Raw genomic sequence first — 13,461 nt, 5'->3', positions numbered from 1 at the left:
TGACAAGACCCACGACAAGAAAAACGAAAAAAATGGACCCATGAAAGCGATTCACTATATTGTAGAGAGATAGACGGAATTGGGATTGTTGTATACACTGTAGGGTTCAAGTGTAGTGGAAACGCATGAACGAGCAGTAATATTTTTATATAAACAACAACAACAACAACAACAACAGGAACAACAACCCCGACGACGGTTACATCATCATCATCATCATCATCATCATCATCATAATAAACATCATCATCATCATCATCAACAACAATTAATCAATAGATTGATCGATCGATCGATCGATCAATCAATCAATCAATCAATCAATCAATCAATCAATCAATCAATCAATCAATCAATCAACCAATCAATCAATAAATCCATCAATCATATTTATTGTGCCTTAGTACTGGCAAACAGAGGGATACAAGTTGAAAAGATTCCAGGGCAAACGAAGACAAGATATGTCAAGATAAAATTGCAGACGATAAAGGGAGATAACAAGTAAAACAGAACTTTGACAAATATATGGACCACATAAGAAAAAAGGAAAGAAGTAAAACAAGCTTGACACTGTATATGGACAACGTATAAAGTAGAAAACACTACGACCCATTGGATAATATACACTAAACATACAATGAACGCAAGCAATGCTGACATGACACAACAGAACAGATAAACAGCCTACAGATTAAAAAGAACGTCTCTGTAAGACAGATGGACAAACTTATAGCATAAATCCTGAACATGAACAAACTAAAATTTAGTTCGCAGCACGACAACGTAAGAAGCAAGCAACCTAACAAGCGTCAAACGCTAACTAACCCTCTGTATAACGACAACGATAAGAAAATAGTCGTTGAGTTTGCCGTTTGATCGTTGGTCGATCGTTTGCTTGTCTCAAATTTAGCGCTGGTGCGGCGGGTTCGACGCGGGTAGACGCACAAAAGCTTCGGGTTTTCCATCGTTTCGTTAGACAGAGGGTATAGTTGATTTGTTTGAAGTAAGTTGAGAGAACGAAGACTCGTTCCTGAAGTTTGGCAGTCTTGACTTTATTTGGATCGCTTAGGAACGAAGTATTTTACATTTACACAGCATTGCCTTGTGATCGCTGTGGTAGACACTCAGAGGTACTGCCATCGCACACTTGGCACGCTGTTCCAAAGTGTTCAAGAAACTCTCGCTCGAACCGACATGTGGCTTCTACAAAGGTCACCTTCGGGTCCCTCTTCGTCGACGATGAAGACGATGGCGATGCTGTATTCGAGCTGGTGCTGGGCGTCCCATCGTCCAATGGTTCACCGTTGCGTCTCTTATGGCAGAGCTGCCGAAGCTCATTATCCCGATTGCGAACTTCAGCATTTTCTCGACGTCGTTTGACCTCTAGTTTTTAGGCGAGCCCACCAGCAAAACTATCGCTCACTTAGGCACTCGCACATATTGTCCTTCATAGACACATACCGTATATTTCTCTCTTTCGTAGCAAGCAATTCTTCTTTTACAGCGAAGCTTTATTGACCTCACTCATGCCGTTGTACGTCAATGCGCCCTTCAGGAAAGCGAACTTTCTCTGACGATGATGATGAATGATCGTGGTTGAATTGAAAGAAAAAAATCAGCTACCTCACTGTAAAACGACAACGATGGGAAAACGCGAAGCTCTAGTCACTTAGTTTGTCGTTTGATCTTTAAGTTGAGACACCTCCGTCTTACGACGACGATGGTTGAACGCGAAGCTTTCTCGTGAAGGATTCTTTCGTTGGGCAATCCCAACCAAAGTGGTGGGACCTCGAGAGTAGCACATACTCGCAGTGTGGGATTGGCTACCGTAATGGGAGACGGTTTGCGGCTCGTTCAGAGGAGGAGCAGGCTGCCTTTAAAGGGACACTGAAGTGATATGTAAACATTGCGGGATTACTTGCGCAAATTGTAGTCCGGGGTCCCCAGGCCATGTTACGACCACTCTGGGCGCGTTTACGCGCTTTTATTTAGTAGAAAACTTAATTCGAAAATGCTGTCCTCCTCTCTTTACGCTCGCCCATTTTCTGCGGCGTTTTCGTGTGACGTCGAGAGGAGCCGAGCTCGCAATTGGCTGAGCTATCTGCACGGCTCCCCGGCCTTCAGACAGAATCAGTCGGCCCAGCGTTTCGTCCGCCGGACGCCGACGGGTCGTCGCAATTCGTTCGCTCAGTTGAAACGAAGCCAGGGCCAGGACACGTTTGTGAATGGAAGAATGGGCCTTTCTTTACTTGGTTAATTTGTACACTGTATCTAGCTCCAAGTCAAGGTCGCTTCACACAAGCGCTGCGCAAACGCACATGCGACGCTTCGCTGACTGGTACGCCCGTAGGAAAATATAAGGCCTCTTGAAGGCGGGAGAAGAGTCAGCGAAGTCAATATAGGTACTAAGGAAATAAAATCAACTGATATTTTTACCGTACAGCGTAAAAATAGGGTGCGGGAAGCACTTTTTTGCGCTGGGCGACCAAGCACAGCGGTCAGCAGCACGACTACGCATCTGCGAACGCTTTTCCGTCTACGAAATGCAATTGCTAGACGTGAGCTATTGCGGAAACTCGGGGGACGCTTACTGCACGAGCACAATACAACAAATAGTCACCTAAGCTGCTTGAAATGCCAAAACTAAATAAAAATGTAAACTTGTTGTACAATATATACCTTATATTACCATGTTCGGCGCAGCCCATTTTGTAGCCGAGTTGTCAAAGGCTGCAGGTATGTCGCCGCCGAGTGTTTTGCAAGTCACGAGTTCGAGTCCCCGCGGGTACGTGATTTTTTTTTTTTTTTTTGTAAGTTAACTTTTTTGTTTTCTGCCGATGTTTTCTACATTGAGTTCACCTTTGTTTGGGCCGCAACGTTCATGGCTCCACGAACTAGTTCACAGAACGCGCGCAGGCTGGCACTGGCGCGCTAGCGAGTTCTCGTTGGCGTGCTGTCCATAAGCACCGACTGCTTGCGGGCAGTGGGCACAGGCCAGAATGAACAGACCCTTGGCCTGGTGCGAACACGCATTTTACGGTACAGGCATGAGTGAGGCAAGCTCCAAATAGGGGGGGGGGGGGGGGGGGAGCGCATGACATTTGTGCGTCTGCGGGCACGCGGAGGGCGTCCATGCACTGCGTAGGCCTCGGCTAGTGAATGCTACGATTCCAAGCCGTCCTGGGAGGCTTATCTTTATGCATTTTTACAGCTGACAACATGGCAGAAGCGCGGTACGATGATTACTGAGTTATTGAGAATGCCCATCCAACAACGCACAGGTTGTGTTTTACAGAACCGAAACCGAAACCGAAACTTGTTTGGTTGCTCACCTTGGGCATCGTCCAATCACGGTCCCGCTCCTCCCAACGTCACAGCTTTAGTTGGTGCGGCCGCCGCAAACCGCGCATGGTAGTTTTTCTTCTTTGGCGCTTTGTAAAATAATTACCGATTTGTCAACCGGATAAACGATGAAAAGTGGGCTAATTTGAGCCAGTCTACGCAGTGCAAGCAAAAACGGGAGCTTGACAAATTCACTTCAGTGTCCCTTTAAGCAACGACAGCACGAGCGGGCATGTGAGGGCGCCCGTGCTCGTCGGGAGGACCTGAACGTGAACTGAACAGATGGAGGGAGCTATTAAAAATATCTATTATAGAAGAATAAAGGTTACATGTGCTGCGCAGCTGGAACAGCGGACAGTGTCTGTTAGTGACGCTGAGGGTACCAAAAAAAAAATTATTATTATTCTTAATAATGGTAATATTGTTGCTGTTGAAGTGGAAGCTGCTTCGTCGTTCGGCAACAAGCGCTGTTTAGTTTTACTGAATGTTTTTACTGCAACAACCCGAAGCACCGCTACACGGCAGACGCCTGGAGCCAGCTTGCAGCATTATTATTGTGCGTGCCCGACATAATCACGACGGTTTATTTCTTGCCCTTCCGTATGCGCTCGTCGACTCGTCTCACAGGTGTGGACGACGGAAGCGCCATCGGGCATGGGAGCGTAAAAGCTAAGCGCTAGTTTCAAGGGGTGACGTAAACTTTGACGCGTTTCGGAAGCGTCGGGCCGGTCGGCCGGTAGCCAGCGATTGGAAGGATCTTAGACGTCGAGGAGAGGCTGCAACACGGTGGCGGAGGAAATCTGCTGCGCGAACAATGGCCGTACCGGGTCGCGCAAAGCCAACCATTGAGGCGACGGCGACTCGCAGTCCCGCGCTGCGTTGGCTTCATGGCTCCCGGGCCCTCGGAAACAGCCCGCCAGGTTCGCGCCGGTAACGAGGAGCCATTGAAGAGCGGACAGCGCGTTGCGAAAGGCCCCAGGCGCGGCATATCTCGCTTCGCCGTGCCCGCCATCCGCTCTTGCCTGGAGCGGCCGTATTTGGCATCATGGCGCAATGCCCTCGAGCGGAGAGGAAGGGCCCGGTATCCGCGAGCATCGGTTTCAAACGACTCTTGAAAATGAAACTCAGAGCCGCTCCGTGAACGTGACCTTCATTGATTTCGCAACGCTCCACTCGACTCCCCATTTCGAGCACTCCGGGCAGGAAAACAGGAGAAAACGAAGCGAGAGAGGCGGCAGGCCCTACCTGTCTCCTGGTCTCCTTTCCTCGACCTATTACCTCTGCGTGTTGTGTCCGCTCCATTTTCTTCTTTTTGACATGTCGGCTCTTTTGGGCACATTTTCGGTTTCCTCTCCCGCGTTCTCTTTTCATCGAGTCAGGAGAAGGATCGCAAGAACAGGGGTAGTTGCAAAACCCAAGGGAAACTGAAGCACCGTCAACGATAGAAAGCTGCAGGTTTTCCGCATGAAACAACAAAACACACACACACACACACACACACACACACACACACACACACACACACACACACACACACACACACACACACACACACACACACACACACACACACACACACACACACACACACACACACACACACACACACACACACACACACACACACACACACACACACACACACACACACACACACACACACACACACACACACACACACACACACACACACACACACACACACACACACACACACACACACACACACACACACACACACACACACACACACACACACACACACACACACACACACACACACACACACACACACACACACACACACACACACACACACACACACACACACACACACACACACACACACACACACACACACACACACACACACACACACACACACACACACACACACACACACACACACACACACACACACACACACACACACACACACACACACACACACACACACACACACACACACACACACACACACACACACACACACACACACACACACACACACACACACACACACACACACACACACACACACACACACACACACACACACACACACACACACACACACACACACACACACACACACACACACACACACACACACACACACACACACACACACACACACACACACACACACACACACACACACACACACACACACACACACACACACACACACACACACACACACACACACACACACACACACACACACACACACACACACACACACACACACACACACACACACACACACACACACACACACACACACACACACACACACACACACACACACACACACACACACACACACACACACACACACACACACACACACACACACACACACACACACACACACACACACACACACACACACACACACACACACACACACACACACACACACACACACACACACACACACACACACACACACACACACACACACACACACACACACACACACACACACACACACACACACACACACACACACACACACACACACACACACACACACACACACACACACACACACACACACACACACACACACACACACACACACACACACACACACACACACACACACACACACACACACACACACACACACACACACACACACACACACACACACACACACACACACACACACACACACACACACACACACACACACACACACACACACACACACACACACACACACACACACACACACACACACACACACACACACACACACACACACACACACACACACACACACACACACACACACACACACACACACACACACACACACACACACACACACACACACACACACACACACACACACACACACACACACACACACACACACACACACACACACACACACACACACACACACACACACACACACACACACACACACACACACACACACACACACACACACACACACACACACACACACACACACACACACACACACACACACACACACACACACACACACACACACACACACACACACACACACACACACACACACACACACACACACACACACACACACACACACACACACACACACACACACACACACACACACACACACACACACACACACACACACACACACACACACACACACACACACACACACACACACACACACACACACACACACACACACACACACACACACACACACACACACACACACACACACACACACACACACACACACACACACACACACACACACACACACACACACACACACACACACACACACACACACACACACACACACACACACACACACACACACACACACACACACACACACACACACACACACACACACACACACACACACACACACACACACACACACACACACACACACACACACACACACACACACACACACACACACACACACACACACACACACACACACACACACACACACACACACACACACACACACACACACACACACACACACACACACACACACACACACACACACACACACACACACACACACACACACACACACACACACACACACACACACACACACACACACACACACACACACACACACACACGGAAACACGCGCACACACACACACACACACACACACACACACACACACACACACACACACGGAAACACGCGCACACACGTGCACACGCACACGCACACGCACACACAAAATCAAGTTTCTATGGATGTTTACGGCTTCAGGAAAAAATTCCCCGTCGTTTTTTACAGCTAGGAGCCCTTGTTTTTATTGCAACCACTGGAGGGTGACGGATCGTACCACGCGTAGTCTTCTAACTCAAACAAGGAATGCTTCGACATTTGTGCACTTACCTGAAAAAGAAGCGTTTCTCTAAAAAGCACGCCATATCTTTGGGCGAAGCACTGTTCCCAGGTGACCACCAGACCAACCCAAGTAGAAAAGATAAGACAACCCCTTCGACTGGAGTTGTCTGCCGTATTTTAAGTGGCGCCAGCAGCCCGTGCGCAAGCCCCGCGTGCCATTGTGCGCGCTCACCCTTGAATGGACGAGGGCTGCCCGTGCTCTATGAACAACAAAAGCAGCGAATTCCGCCGCGATCGAAGGGTCTTCAACGCGCATAAGATCGGGCGTGACTGTCTGCGGGGCTTGTGAAACCCGCAGTGCGAAGAGCGGCCGGGTGGCCGAAGGGCCGAGCGGGGGTTTCGGGGCGAGGTCCACGCTAGGGGACCAGGAAAAACGGCGGCGCAGTCGCGGAGCGGCGAGCATCGCTGATTTACGACGGTTTCTGTTTGTACCTCGGAGGCCGTCCTAATCCGGCGGCGGTTCGGACGAGAGTTGCGCAACGCGTGGATCTAACGGCGGCGAGGAGAAGACAGACCGAGTGCCGTTGTCCAAGCGGGGCGGTGGTCGCGTCCCCGGCGCAACAAGCGGCTAGCGAGCTCGGCTGGCGCGAAATGCTTGGGCCGGCTCCTCCGGCCAAGATTGACGAATGCTCGCTGGGGGTCCGCGATCCTATTTCAAGAAGAGCGCGCGCGCACTGGTGTCGAGGAAAGTGGCCGAGAGCGGGGGAAAACGAAGGCGGCCCTTTCTTTCCTCCCTCGTTCCGAAAGGCGCTCGCATAAATAAACGCCGCCAGCGACGCCGGCGTCGAAGGGGGGGGGGGGGGGGGGGGGCAGCCGGGCTGGTCATTAATTCCGCCGCGGGTGCCATTTGTCATGGACTCTCGCCCAGCGACGGCAGTGACCGTGGCTGCGGCTAGCGGTTCGAGCCCTGGTCTCCATCCGTCCCAGACGACGCCTGGCCTGCGCTCTAATTGGCCGGTCCGGAGCGCGCTCAGAGGGTAATTGCGCCCCCTTCTATGGCCTCGACGTCAGCCATGGCGAAACATGTTGCGGCTAGCCGCACTACGACTTGCCTTGCTAGAGCATGGTGGCGCTGCAATGGTCTTTGTGATCCACCTGTGGACACGTCACGTGGCAATCACGCTCTATTATAAGCACTGGCTTGGTTCCTCGAGTGACCGATCAGAAAATGCTGCCGCGAGTTTCAACTGTGTCTAGTAGCGGGACAGAGTTACGGGTAGTTATCGCTGGCCATCATTCAGACAAGTTTGCATTTGTGGAAAAAAAGCTTTGTCCACTGCTTCGTCTCCAGCAAAAGACACACATTTTGCTAGCTTGCTATTTTCGTCCCTTGTAGCTTCTTGCCGATATGCTACGTAGACGCTAAAGTTTTGAATTTACAAACGAGTTCACTAACGAATTTCCAATGAAAAGTTCCCAATGTACGTATTTGCACCTCAACTGTGAACTACTCCCCAGAAAAGCAGACACCGAATTCTGCGTGCTCCTGGGGCCGTCCTTGCAAAGGGATATAAATTGAGCCTGTTTTCGTGTCCGCACTTCTTGCACTGAAGACCATGTATGGGAAGGTTAGGAGCCCGCAAGAATCGCCGCATGTTCTGCAGCGCTTCTGCAGTTTGCACCTCGCAGCCGAAAGCTCGCATACTGTGGGGCTCTCTAAATCGGCCGTTCGTTAGGCTCTGCAGTTATGACTCGTTGGTGTGGACGCGTGTGGACGCGGTGCGCAAGCTCCTTCAGCGCGCAGCACAACAGTGCGGCCAGATGCTTTCCCACATAGCATTGAGCTGGGAGGGGATGGCCACTTTAGTCGATCATGGGACTCTGGAAATGCGGCTTGGCCAAACCATTGCGGGACTCTGGCCAAACCCTTCGAACGGCCGTTGTCGGAGACAGCAGCGGCCGACTCACCCCCTCCTGCGCCGCTAGAGACTCTTCATTTCCCTCCCTCTCTCCGGCAACGGCATGCACCGGCCCTGCGGAGCGCATCACGGGACTTGTGTTTTGTGTTTTCCCTTTTTTAGTAACGCGCGCAACGCAGTGAAATCCTGAAGGACTGTATAAATACGCGTTTCCCTCAAGCACTCTTCAGTTCGGCGGCGGCATCGTATCCTGGCGTTACCCTGCTCGAGCCATGTAAGCACGCAAGGGCAGCTCTCCTGCTCGCCGCTCGTTCACCACGCTACCACTACATGACGGAGGTGACGGAGCTCGGTACGGCGCACGTTAAAGATCCCCAGGTGGTCAAAATCAATCCAGAGCCCTCCACTTCGACCCGCCCCATCGCCTGTGTAGCGTCGGCGCGTTCAACCTCATAATCAATCAACAGAGCTCGGCACGGGGACGCCTGCGCCATTGTAACAGCGCAAAACAATCATCGTCTCCTCATTGTCATATTCGTTGGCGCGGGCTTCTTATCACAACGAGTGTCTTATCATAACCATCATTATTGCCACCGTAGTCTTCATCGACGCTTGTACAGTCCGCAGACAAGGCAATCATCGCCATGTAGACGCTGGAGTCAGGCCAAGAAGCTTAACGTAAACCAACCGTTCACAACTTCTCAGACACAGAGTTCCTGGCTATGCCAGAGTTTCGTATCTGATTTCCACATGCTGCGGGTTCCACCTTACGAGAGGAAAGTACGTTTTCAGCGCTGCACACAAGACCACGTTTTCAGTCATTTGTGCTCAAGTGAGCGGCGGCGGTTGCTTCTAGTACACTGTAGCTAATTTAGTGCAGCTCAGCTGGTAAGCAGCCGACTTTCCCCTCTGTCCCGCAGCTGCTGGCACACGCATGCGCCGACTCCTCTCCGACGCTGACGCGGCGGCACAGCGGCCGCTCCTACACGCGCGATGGGTGGCTTTTCCGCACGACTTTCGAACTCAAAATGGCGGATAGACGCGAAACTCTGCTCCCCTAGGGGCGCTATATACAGGAATTCTAGTAACACATACAAAGCAGTGACACCACGCGCCAATTAGTAGTAGCACGCTTTGAACATGCGCAAGCATCGAATCTCCGCGATACTACCTTATTTGTTCCTGAACAACGTGTTTATCGGAAATTCAATTTACGTAATGTATGACTATGTTATGCCTTATTTTGGAAGATGGGGTGGTTTTGTACCGTGTATACGTCGGAGGGCGCGGTCAGTCAGCGTATCTAATTATGCCTAGTGCGTGCGTACGCGCTATGTTCCTTGGAAAGAACTCTAACATAGGCGTGCAACCAGTCATAATTGTCGCCCCTATTACGCCATCATTGTCGTTCATCGACGCAGCAGATTGGACCATAAGCTAAATGTAAATTATCTCGATGGTTACCGCCGGTTTTGTAGAGCAGCACTTGGCGCGGCTTCGCAAGAAGAAGGCGTGTTGACCGGCTCGGAGTCAGTCAGTTTTACCCTGAATCACAATCACCCACAACCCCGTTGAAATCCCGGCACATCATCTGCGATCATCTGCCAACTATTTTACGATCTAATTTGGGGATCCTTACACAGTTGCCTTGGCGAGCATTGGTGGTTTTAATTTGCTACCAAGAATCTGACTACTGACACCACATAAAGTTTTTTTTTTCTCTGTGCTACAAACGTCCGTGCACGCAAGCACGGCTGGGTTGTGTGCCATGATAGGAATTTTACTTGCAAAACCTGAGCCACAAGGTTGCGATGGTGAGTATATCAAGGTAGAGTGTCTCGACACCAGGCTACGTACAGTAAGCTTTCTGAGTATGAATTAGAACAGAATCGAATCATGAAGGTCATAAAACAAACTTGCATGTTGCAAGGTTGGAAACTTGTATAAAACAAACTCTCCAAGCGGCGACTCTGCTGAACATGCAACAGGAACTAGGGGCAACCGAGTAAAGCCACATCCAACTTCCGAATCTTGTAAGCGCGAACTACGTTGACTAAAATATAAAAAAACATAAAAGTATCACCGACGATCATTCCGAGGTGCTGCCACAACAGCAGGTGCTGATTCGTACGCCATTATGATGGTTCAAATTGTGAATTAACGCGCCGAATGTGCACCTGGGATATCAGGTGCGGCGTATAAAATACAGCTGCAGGTTAATTTATACCTTCTGGGGATCTTTAACGTGCGCTGAAATCTCGACATATAAATGGGCGTTTTCCATTCTGCGCCTCCATCACAAAAATGGCCCCAGCGGCAGGTAATCGAAAACTCAATGTCTCATTCACTGAGCGACCACGCGGGCGATTTTGACGGTTCTTCAAAAACGATATTTCATGCCCTACGCCCTAAATGGGTCGTTTTAAGGCGACAAAAAATTTCGGAAGATACTTAAGACTGCTTACGTGCAGGATTGCGAAAGCATTACATTTTACTTGAATGTACGCGATCCTCTACATGTGTAATGGTAGGTCTCTCGTGATTATGTCATCCTTGGGTCGGGCAATGTTTTCGCAGCTAAAGGTGTGTATATTGCCGCGAACCATGTATAAGTTTATTGTTTGTTTTTGCTGCCCGGTCATGCCCGGCTGTGTTATCTGCGTCCCAAGCGAAGCGCGTCTTCAATTCTTTATTTTTATGCCGCACGGGCTATCACAATCAGATAAGCAGACTGCCTCACCCTAGCGTCACTAGCCCACAATGATCTTCTTTGATCTACGATGTTCTGGATGTCATAGAGTTTCTTACAGTATACACTAGAGAGGAATCTGGCGCTAGCGTCTATGCGGCTCCCATCAAGGTCGTCTGTGTCGTCATGGGCCGCCATTATACATCGCGCTCGCCTTAGTTTCATCATTGGCTTGGACTGAAACGTTTTAGTGACCGCAAATTTAAACAAAGTGTCACAAACACGCGAAGAATAGTGTTCAATTATGTAAGTGGAAAATAAAAACAGGCTGTTTTAAAACTAAGAAAAAAAGAAGTAAAGCGTATTTTTGCCGGAACGGCTATGCCTGCTATTCCGCAGGCCAAGGTTGTAGTTACGAACAAGGTTATTATTTGGGGGGTAACTCATTAGAGACTGTGATTTTATTAATTTTACTATTATTTCAAAAAATAAGTTGTTTGAAGAGTTTCGAAAGTTTTTTGAGCGTGCCTATGAAAACGTTGACTTCGTGTTGAACCGGTGCACCGCGACCGCCAGCTAGTTTAACAAGAAAAATGAAAACGTGGCGTTAAACAGTCGCGCACGATGACAAGATAGGACGCATACAAGCGCCCGTATCTGCCGTATCTTGTCTTCGTCGAAGTACGTTTTGTTTCTTCTTTTCGTCGGCTACGAATTTCGCGGCGGCATATTACCCGCTAAGTCATACGTCCTTCGACTGCAGCATGAGCAACGTCAGGTGCGATCACGCATTGCCTGCTGTTTCACTGAACACGGCTACCACAGAAACGTAAGGATTTCGGCTTCCTTGTAGCTCGTAAACGTGTGAATGCATAGTGAAGAAACCAAATCCCCAAAACCGCTTAAGAATCCAGTTGTCATGCCAAGCCCAAGCCAAAAAGGATGTCTTCCCATGAACCCCCACGACGACATGGCTTACGAGGCGCAGTTTCCTCTCTAGTATACTTACTAAGAAACTCTATGCTGGATGTAAGTCGACTGTTCCAGAAACACTCGCGCCAAGAGATAAAAGCCTGCAGAGCAGACGCCATGGCATTCGAATCGCCGACACCAGTTTAAGCACGTCACTTTGTTGATTGCTGTATCGCCGCCTTGTATTCTTTGAGTTGTAGGGGAGCACAAGTTCGCTCCAATAAACTTGTTTTAAATGCAGAGCATTTCTTAGCCTCGCCTCTTCCTGCGTCGGACGGCGTCCACAGCTCCGCGTCCGCAGCAGGTGCGCCTCTCCTCCTTCCCTCCTCTCTCTCAACAGCAGCTGGCGCGCGCATGCGTCGTAGTCAGCCCGTTCGCTCCGTCGCGGTCTCGGCGTAACAGGTGCGTGATAGCAGCGCGGTGGGGCGTGGAAGGGCGCGCGCTGCTTGCGCATGCGCGCTCTCCCCCCCGTACTGCTCTCCCTCTACTGCGCGCGCTGCAAATATAAAGCGGCTAGCGGTCGCTCATGCTTCAGTCCCTGCGTTGCTCCTTCCTTCCTTGGTTGACACTCGCTCCACCCTAACGCGACTTTACTCTCCTCTCTCTACCCCAAACCAACACCAACGCAACTACGACCCAACTACCCACCCTAACGCGACTTTACGCGGCGTTAACGACCCCCAATGCTC

The 13,461-nt window shown here is 50.3% G+C and overlaps 1 protein-coding gene across 1 annotated transcript in view; it reads left to right on the top strand.

Moving 5' to 3' along the window:
• Window positions 1-13,461, top strand: part of LOC144156122 (uncharacterized) — an 882,723-nt gene that overhangs the window by 77,173 nt on the left and 792,089 nt on the right. The gene's annotated exons all lie outside the window — the stretch shown is intronic.

This window comes from Haemaphysalis longicornis, unplaced genomic scaffold (assembly GCF_048455015.1).
Source record: "Haemaphysalis longicornis isolate Haplotype H1 unplaced genomic scaffold, Haemaphysalis longicornis Haplotype H1 scaffold_1, whole genome shotgun sequence".
NCBI lineage: Eukaryota > Metazoa > Arthropoda > Arachnida > Ixodida > Ixodidae > Haemaphysalis > Haemaphysalis longicornis.
This window is presented reverse-complemented; position numbering and strand designations above follow the sequence as displayed.